Below are 10,507 nucleotides of genomic sequence, written 5' to 3' on the forward strand. Positions count from 1 at the left end.
ATACCGGTGAGTATAGCAACGTGCGTGAAAACTCAACCTGTTTTCATTTCTTTAAATCTTGTCAGATATTCTCAATTAAATTAATAATCAAGAATTTGTAGACTCAGTTGTTATTTTATAATGATAGTGCAATGTACGGGTAAATTTTTTTCCCTAATTTCGTTTTCATTGGTAAAAATTGAAGTCGAAGACAGTTAATTGTAGGTTTAGTCTGTTATTTATCTGCTTGATTCAACTTTTCGACTTGAAATCCAACTTAATTTTTGGTTAACAGAAAGAGGGTATTGTGTTTTATTATTTAGGATCCAAAATTACAGCTAAACTTATTTTGAATTTGTGAAAAATGAAATTATATGATTTTTCTCGTAAGTGATTAACATGAATGTATATGAAATTTAATATACGCGCTCTTAATGGCGATTTCATATGCTTAGTATATAAATTAACATGAACATGGGTATGTTAAACTTAATATTATTTTTAACAGTGTAGGATTTTCCATAAATTTCGCATCTACAGAGAAAATGGAACAATCCCGAACAATGTAGGGTTCAAATTTAGATTTACCACGCAAATCTGCAAAGGATATGGCATTTTTGTTGTTTCTTCGCGTATAAATCTATATAATAAGAGAAAGACCTTCAATTTCCATAGAATTACCTAAGCTAGGGGAAACAGAAGGCACACTAGATCATTTCTGTGTACAAATTAGGTCTCTACCCGTTAAGAGATTTCCCTATTTTGCCCCTTTTAAAAACTGGCGCTGACAAGGCCTAGACCAGTTTTTCTATTTTCAATAAAAAAATTTAATTATTATGGGGCACAAATGGGGCATTAAGATATAAATAGCTGTCATCCATTGTAAAAACACTCTTGCTGCTCTGAATTTAAAATAATAAAATGACTCCTTCATATGAATACTATATAAAAAAAAATTTTATGGAGTTTTGCGAAGGCTTGCCCCAAATCAGGAATTCACGAGAGATACTTTGTTACGCCACATATCTGCCATATCGCGCTCGTCAAGGGACGTTTGGGCAACCTAGCCTAGTTTGAATGTTTGGTGAAGTTATGTATATCGAAGATAAAAGTATTATTTTTAGTTAATAGTATTTTATAAATTTTTTGTACGTTGACGGCTTAAACATAATTCACATGAAAAAAAAAACATTCTAGGCCTAGGACGAATATGTGTTAAGAAAAATCGTGTAAGACAAGAACTTAATTTATTTTCATTGTGTTAATAAAAATAAAAATTTATTTATTTACATTTTTTAAAATTTTACCCGCCCAAGCAGAGTTTTAAATATATTATTAGTAACTTTATAATATTTAGTAGACGTTACATTGCGCAATTTTTCTTTTATTGCTAAAGTATTTAGAAAATTTGGAACTTACATTAAAATAAGTTGCAAAAAAGATGTACTCAGTGAATTTTTTAGATTTCGGGAAGTATACCGTGGCGCATCAGCGCCACCGTAACTTATCCCATGTAACTATGCGTATACAGTATGCAGCTCGAATAATAGTACATTTATACCTCTGTCTGTCCTACCGGTGTAGGCAGAAAAGTCCATAATAGTACAATAAATCGGGAATACTTATTATCCAATTTTCCGCTCTCTATCTCTTTCACTGTTATGGAGCTTCTGCCTATACCAGTTAGACAGAAAGGGGCATAAATGCACCGTAAACTCAAATCAGATATTATAAATTGTGACGTGAGTTGTCAAGATGTCTGCACGCTGAGAGCCAAGCAATAACACCAACTGCATGGGCCGAAAATTTGTTTCTTTAATTATTCAAAAAAAATTATTTTTCACCTAAGCGTACTTGGATATCATTTTTTATTTTTCAAAATTTGTTAAATGCCATAATACAATCGACACACAAAAAATTATAGATTTTATTTGTTAATTAAATAGTTTTTGAAAATGAAAAACAGTATACAAATATGGCAAAAAAATTCCAAGTTATTAAAAATATAAATACACCTATGCAATTGGTAATACTGTTCGGCCCTCGGGCCCTCGGCCTTTAGGCCTTTAGGATTAAGCAAATAATTAAATTAATAAAGACAATAAGTTAATGAATATCATTGTCTGGATTCTCTTGTGCTATAAAATAAGTGCAGAGAGTAAATATTAATCAATGGAAATTTACTACATGGCATAATGGCTTCTTCTTTTCTACGAAAACATGACGTTGCACCTGGTAATTAGTTATTTTCATGCTTATCGGTCTTATATTTGTTTGATTAAAAGCTTATATTTGACGAGAAACGGATTTTATCATTAATGTATTATTTTTCGAAATATTTGTATGATGATTTTCCCAATTGTTTACCTTAAATATTGTTGCCGTTCTTTTCTTTTTATTATTATGATAATTTGGAAAAGTAGGGCATAGCTCAGAACAACTGGACAGGCCCTGACAAGTTTGCGCTAAGTAGGGCAAACATCTGCAAAAGCGTTACACGCCATGTACGGCCCTTGCCAGTAGACCCGACCAGGGCCACTCTTAACTAGGGGCAAATGGTCAGTGCCTTACGAGGCCCACGTTTATATTTCTACACGGGTATAAGTCGCGACACTTAATAATATAACATTCATCTCTCTATTTCCGCGTATACTGGTATTATCAAAATAACGTTCAGAATATCCCTAGGTTTTCGTCTATTTTCTGTATCTAGGGGAAAACTGAGATGTGTGGGAAATTCTAAAGACAGATTTGGATTCAGCAGCTCAAAATCCATAAGAATAGCCTAGTCATTTTCTTCGTGCACGCAAATTTTTTAGATGGCCTGTGTGACCAGAAAATCCTTAGGATTTTTACTACTTTTTGCATTTAGGGGAAAAAATAGTGAAATTTGGAAAAATTTAGTGGTCAAATTTAGATTAAGAGCACAAAACTGCAAAGAAAATAGCATTTTTCTTATTTTTTGCTTTATAAGTCAGTATAACATCCGCAAGACCTTCAATTTCCCTAGATTTATCCTAGCTAGGAGAAATGGTAAGCACGCTGGGAAATTTTTGTGTATAAATTTGGTCTTTACGAGTCCCAACACATAAAAATATGACACCAGTACGTTTATTATTCCGTATACTGGCATTGTCAAAATAATTTACAGAATATCCCTAGGTTTTCTCCTCTTTTCTGCATCTAGGAAAAACTGAGACGTGTAGGTGAAATTCTGAGGTCAGATTTTTATTCATCAGCTCAAACTTTATAAAAGTAGCCTAGTGACTTGTCTCGTGCAGACTAATTTTTTGTATGGCCTGTGTGAATAGAAAATCCCTAGGCTTTTCCACACTTTTTGCATCTAGAGGAAAACTGAGACGTGTAGGATAAATTCTGAGGCCATATTCGGATCCAGCGGCTCAAAATCCATGAGGGTAGTCAAGTAACTTGTCTCGTGCAGACAACTTTTTTTGTGGGCCCGTGTTATTGTTTAAGAAGTGATATTTCGCCCTAAAAAACTTTCAAATTATTATATAAAAGAGTTGGATGAATTAATAACTGCGCATTTTATGGAGGTTTTTGTACAGAAGAAAATCGTTTTTTGCCATCAAGGTTATAAAAGCATTTTTGCACTCGAAATTTCTTTAGTGCTTATTACTTTTGAATATTTTGTATATGGTTTAGATATATAAATGAAAAAAGCATCAAGACTTTTTTTAAATAACTAACACTCTAATATTTCGAAACAAAAAATGGTCTCTTAAAGTCTGTCAAAAATGTTAAATTTGCCTTAGAACAACTCAATTATCATCAGAAAAATGTTTAAAGAAACATTCAGTTCACAGCTTTTATTTCGAAGACGGTTGGGGCTCACCATACGACTTGGTACAACGCTTCCTTGCAATACTACTATCGGCAAGAAAATTCGAGTCCTCTGGCTTTGACGTTCAAAAAGTAAGTGAAGAAAAAATGGTAGGTTCATGAAAGAAGTATCATTTTAAAGGTGCAAATGTTGTACGTTAATGAGCCGAAAAGTAATATTCCAACAAAATTTTTGTAGCTTACGGATCTGAAAATTTGCCGAAAAGTAAGGAAATTTGATAGCATTAAAACAGTGAACTTTGAAACACAGTTTTTTATTGAAAAAATAGTAGAAAAAATATGAAAAAATTCATGGTGGTACTTTAAACATTTCTGAACAGATTGCCGGCACGAAAAATTTGCAAAATATAAATAATTGTTAGTTGTTTGTGAATAAATATGCGACCGAACTATCTTCAGTTCTAACTCCTTACTTTTCATCAGATTTTTAGATTTGTAAGCTACAAACAACTTTTTGGAATATTACTTTTCGGCTTATTAACGTACAACATTTGCACCTTTAAAATGATACCTCTCTCCTTAACCTACCGTTTTTTCTTGGCTTACTTTTTCAACGCCAAAGCCAGAGGACTCGAATTTTCTCGCCAATAGTACACAGTAAAAAAAGGTTCATTTTTGTTGCAGAGCATTTTGCTCCAGCCATCATTTCACTCTCGATATCATAATGATTGTCCATTCGGATCAATTTGATCTCATTTTTTGGTTCATTTGTTAGACTAAACAAAAACACTAAACACTTTTTTTTACTGCGTAGGGCTAGATTTTGTCACTGAGATCCAAGTGTTTCGATAGTGAAGTGGGTAGAGCCCGCGGTTAGTACAGGCTATCTTAGGTAGTTTACGTAGGGTTCGAATCCTCGAGGAGTGCGATTTTTCAAAGCGTTTAGGCGTGCGATTATATGTGTGAGAAACCGTGTGTGCAAATTATATAATTTAATAATTTAAAAAATGAAGATTATATTACAATAATTTTAAAAATAATTTTTTTTTTCGTTAAGAAATCGAGTTTTGAATTTTCATGAACTGTCGCTTAGAATTTAGATTTCTTATCCAACAGATTCGTCTTAAATATAAATTACGTTAAGCTGCGGCACTACTCTATTGTTCCGATACTACATAATGTTAGATTAAGATAATATATTGTTGGAGTATGTCAGAAATGATTTCTTAGAACTATTTTCTGCACTTGAATACATCTCTATATAAAGGAATACAATCAAGTTTCAGAGTACTACACCAATTTCACCAAGTAAAAATTATTAAAATTATAAAGAATATTTATTGGTACATTATTTTGTATGCGTTCCTAAATTCACACTATGCGATGCCTAAATGCCCACTTAACGTTCCCTAGACGCGCACTACACACAGGTATACATATTAAAAAGGTCGGCTAAAGAAGAATTTAACTCTTTACTGCTTATCCCATGAACAAGGAGCTAAGGACCCTTGAAAAAAGGACCCTTTAAGTGATCCTTGTGAGTTTAGCAGTTGTCCTGTTATAATCGAGCAAGGGGTCAATTTTAGATGGTATGTTCCTGGACATTATCATCTAGGAATCGTCTAGATTTGCGGTAGGGTAACGACATAACCTAAAAATGGCATCTAACCGCACAAAAGTGGCAACTACACTTAACAGGTGATACTTTCTAATATCAGATGTCGGTATTTTTCATCTTCTTAAGTACGCTGTAGATCAGAAACCATAAAAAGCTTGCATATGTGCTATTGTGCTGTAAGAACGTCAGCCATCTTGGTTTGAGTTCATACATGATCCCGAATCAGATCATTATTATCTCAAAAGTCGATCATTTACTCTGGCCGATCAAAATGCTATTAAATTCGGAATCATTTTTGTTGTATATCAAAATGATATTGATTTCGGTATAATTTTGAACACTTTTTTTACTGTGAATACTAAGGAGTGATATCTCCAATACATATAGGCAGGCGAAAGTGGAAATATCCGCAAATTATGATGAGCGTCTCCTATTAAAGTAGTTCTGCGCAGTCTTGCACAACTAAAGCGCTTCATTGACTGTCGTTCGCGCAATTATTTGAAATCCTAAAAAATACATTTTTCTTTTTAATAATTAATAATTAAAAATGATTGTTTTTTAATATGTTCATCAGGTATGTGGATAATTTTTACTATATTCTGAGGATTGGGTTTAAAAATCAAACGAGTATTCAGTAAATAAGAAACTTTATTTTTTATTTTTTAGCCCAATGCTGAGAATATATTAAAAACCATCCACGTACCACTTTAACATATTATAATATAATTATTTTTAATTATTAATAATAAATTTAAAAAATTATATTTCTCTAAATAAGCGCGCGAGCGGCAGCCAATGAAGCGCCTTATGCATTGCATTCAAGGTGACTGCGGTGGGAGCACTGCTGCGCGCTGTCGGTATTTTACTATTTTATGGCTTCGCGTGTGACAGCTCTATTGTGGTTCTTTCTCCCAATTCTTGGAGTATTTCAAGAGCACTTCTTGTTTACGGAGGTACTACTCCTTACTATTCCTTCATGGTAGTGAATTAAACTGATTAAATTTAAGCTGATTTCTTGTCAGTTAAAAACCGCTTGTTGGTTATTCAAACATGCGTGGAGAGTGAAGTGCATAAAGAGAAAATATTGAGGAGTGACTTAAGACAAGGGCGTGACTTGTCGACACTCATCGATCAAAGTGTATTCTCAATGTGACCTTTTCGAGTGAAAACGTGCCCAAAAATCGAAAGTTCGTGATTTAATAATGCAGAAACATAAGTAAACTATTAAAAATGTTTGGGATTTTTTCACACTTTTACTATTCGAGTGTAAACCAGTATTGCAATTCCGGTACTGAGAATTAAATTCCAAGATACGTGTATTACAGTTTCAAAGAATGGACGTCGTTTGCCATACAATTATTGCAATTTCTCTGTGCAATACTAGTATTGGAATTCTGGCTTGCGCTCACTTTAGCCCGTCTAGCAGATGACTGATCCTCTATTTAAAGATAAGAATTGCACCTTGATATACTCTGTTCAACGAGAGAACGAAATTCCGAAAAGACGACATTTCGTTCTCTGCACACAGCTTGTCAAAGAAAGTGAAAGGCGTAAGACCCCCACAGGCAAGGGCTTAGTGGTGGCCCTAACGAAGGTTATAAAAAATTTCAGAGAGCACTGGTATCAGTCAATTTAAAGAAATTGTGTTTCCCTTCAACAGCAATTGGCTGTGCTTTGAAGAAAAAAGTTTGTCGACACATCCCTTACGAAAAAACTAGGCGGCCTATTTCGTTCTCTTCTTGACTGAATTTTGATTTTTGTTTCAAATTTTCTTCCACAACGTTGTTTCACATGTGCACCAATGTCTCAATATATGCATGGCAATATAACAATACCAGCATTTAAAAACTACAATATCATGTATTGGAACTTTATCTTCCGTCTCATAAATAAACTTCCAATACATTCAATGAAAAGTTCCAAAAGAAATTTTTTATACTGTGTAACGGGATGTATGATATTGATCTGAGGTTTCTACAGCGCAGGTATAACTGAACATCCAGGTTTGAACAATTAGATTATGAACATTAACTTTCTTCTGTATATATTCGAAAAAATTACATTTAAGTTCTTCATTAAAATTATTTGATACCATCAATTGAATAACGAACGAATTAATCATTTTGTTGATAATTGTTAAGGTAAGTAGATTCATCAAACAACGTGGCCATCATCATAATCTTACAGGTAGATACCACGATGCAGCGCATCAATATTTCAGTGGAAATTATAAAGTCACTCTACTTACATTCCCGAGTCGAAATTTAGACCATAGTTTGAACTTGCGGCTCCTTATTAAAACCTGCTTTGACGCTATTTAAACTGCCCCTGCTCTAAACTTTTAACTCCTAGGGAATGAAACATTAGAGACTACTTTGAGGCTATAACACCTTTCTGAAGCTGCTTTGAAACCTTAGAGCCCACATTTTTATAACTAAAGACCCTACTTTGACGCAATTTAACCTCCCCTTTAATACTGACCCTACTTTGAATCTTTTGAGCCTACAATGTTCGAAATTCATGAAAATAAAGTAAAAATTATTTTTTACTCAGGTTAATTGAACACATTGGTCATCTTAATGACTGAATGCACACTCAATTAACAAAAATATTAAATTCAAGATTCAATCTAATTGTTATTAATTGTTTATATATAAATCAATACTTCTTTGTAATGCTTAATCACAGAAAAATATTTTCTCTAAACTGAAAATCCTGAAAATTTGTATAAGAATGATATGCATCATGTACAATTACTAAATATTCTCGATTAATAAGGCACTATTAAGATTTTTATCAATAATTAAGGAAAGTGTGTGTATTCAACAGTCTGTAGGTAATTGAGAATTACAACAATTTATAAGAATAACATATTTTCTATCGCTAACAACAAATATTATGAATGAAATAAAAACTTTGAAAAATATATTTAAATATATATTTAATATTTATAATTAAATTTATTGATTGTTATTAAATTTTCGTCAGAGTATTACGTTTAATTTATTTGTATCATGATTTCATGGAGAAAATAATTTTTTCAAGGAATATTATCACTTTTCAAATGGTTTGGTCATTTTTGTTACTTAACAATAATAATTGATAGTTTCTGAAACATTTTATTAGAGAGATATTACTACTTACATGTCTATCACTTGATTTAGGAGAAAAAATAATGTTTTCGTGAGAAACTATTTACTGTTTTAAATTTGTTTATCATATTTAATAGATAATAAGAACAGTCAAATGTATGAAACATAATGGCCTACTTACATATCTCGAATTCTGAGACGACGAGACATTTTGGTATAAAATCAGTACTGTTATTGTTAATAGAAACTTATTTCCTGATGAATATTAGGTTGAATCTTGAACTAAATATTTGTATTTTTTAGTATAATTGGATTAATTATGATGCTGACTGATATTTGACGACATTTAAGTAATAAATAGCATATATCAAATTTAAACATGTAGCCTCGAGTTCTTTTAAATCGTCAAACGTAGAATATTTCTAAAAAACAACCAATTTATATTTGACTGTTCAAAAATAGTTTCAAATATTTAACGACACAGAAATTAAAAAAAAAGTAATTACTCAATTGATTATTTCGGATTTAAAAAGATTTTGGACCTTGAATTATTGGACAAACGCTAATGATTTTTTCGAAGACATCCCAAAGCGTTCCGTTTGCTGAATCGGTTGGGGCTCACAATGAGGTCTATCAAGCTAGCACCTCCACAAACGAAATTCCCAAATTTCTTTATGTCAAAATTTTGGGCTTTTTTTGGGCTGTATTGCCGATTTTTCGGTTCCGCTACTTTTTGTGAAAATTCAAATTTTGAGTGGAGGTGCTGACTTGAATCAAGCCAGCACCTCCACTATATAAAAATTGTAAGAAAAAAAATCAAACACGTCAGAATTTTGGGCTTTTTTTGGGCTCTTGAAGGCACCAACAACTAATTTCCAAAAACAACCCCTACAAAATATAAAACCACCCCCTATTTAAAAAATTCTATTTCGGAAAAAACAAAGAACACCAGAATTTTGGGCTTATTTTGGGCTCTAAAATGCATGAAAAAAACTACCCTCATTTTCAAAAAACTACCCCCTTGCAAAAAATAAAATTTGCGAAATCCAAAATGAAATAGATTTTTGGCTTATTTTAGAGTTTCAAATGCACTTAACCTTATATTAGAAAAACCACCCCTGTGTAAAAAACGTCAACCTAATAATAAAAACTTAAACCTTGGTGTTGGCATTTTTGAACAGCCCAAAAATCAGAGACTCCATTTGAACAGTAAAATTCAAAAAATATCAGAGACTATAGTAACACTGTAATATTCCGAAAAAGATTGTTTTGCACAAAATTATGTTTGATTGTCAAAAAGGGACTGTTTTTTAACGTCAAGTGTTGGGGACCGAAAATCGGAGTAGGTATTTTTAAGAAGCCCAATAATCATAAACTCTACTGACACTGGAAAATTCTCAAAAATATTAATTTTTGACAAAGTCATATATACATGGTAGAGAAGGGTTAATTTTATAAGTTAAGGGTTGAAGCCCAAAAATCGGAGTGGATATTTTCGAGGAGCCCAAAAATCAGAGACTACTTTAACACTAGAAAATTCTCAAAAATATTATTCTTTGACAAAGTCATATATACGTCGTAGAGAAGGGTTGATTTTATACGTTAAGGGTTGAAGCCCAAAAATCAAAGTGAGTGTTTTTGAGGAGCTCAAAAATCAAAGAATACATTGACACTAGAAAATTCTCAAAAATATTATTTCTTGACAAAGTCATATATACATGGTAGAGAAGGGTTGATTTTATACGTTAAGGGTTAAAGCCAAAAATCAGAGTGAGTATTTTCGAGGAGCTCAAAAATCAAAGAATACATTGAACTAGAAAATTCTCAAAAATATTATTTCTTGACAAAGTCATATATACATGGTAAAGAAGGGTTGATTTTATAAGTTAAGAGACGCTAGTAGACACATGGAAAAGAAATCGGTTAAGATGGTTCGGACATGTTGAGAGAATGCCAAATGAACGACTAACGAAACAAGTGTATGAAGGTAAAGTAAATGGCAACGTGCCCAGAG

The sequence above is a fragment of the Belonocnema kinseyi genome, chromosome 3 (assembly GCF_010883055.1).
Source record: "Belonocnema kinseyi isolate 2016_QV_RU_SX_M_011 chromosome 3, B_treatae_v1, whole genome shotgun sequence".
NCBI classification, from domain to species: Eukaryota; Metazoa; Arthropoda; class Insecta; order Hymenoptera; family Cynipidae; genus Belonocnema; species Belonocnema kinseyi.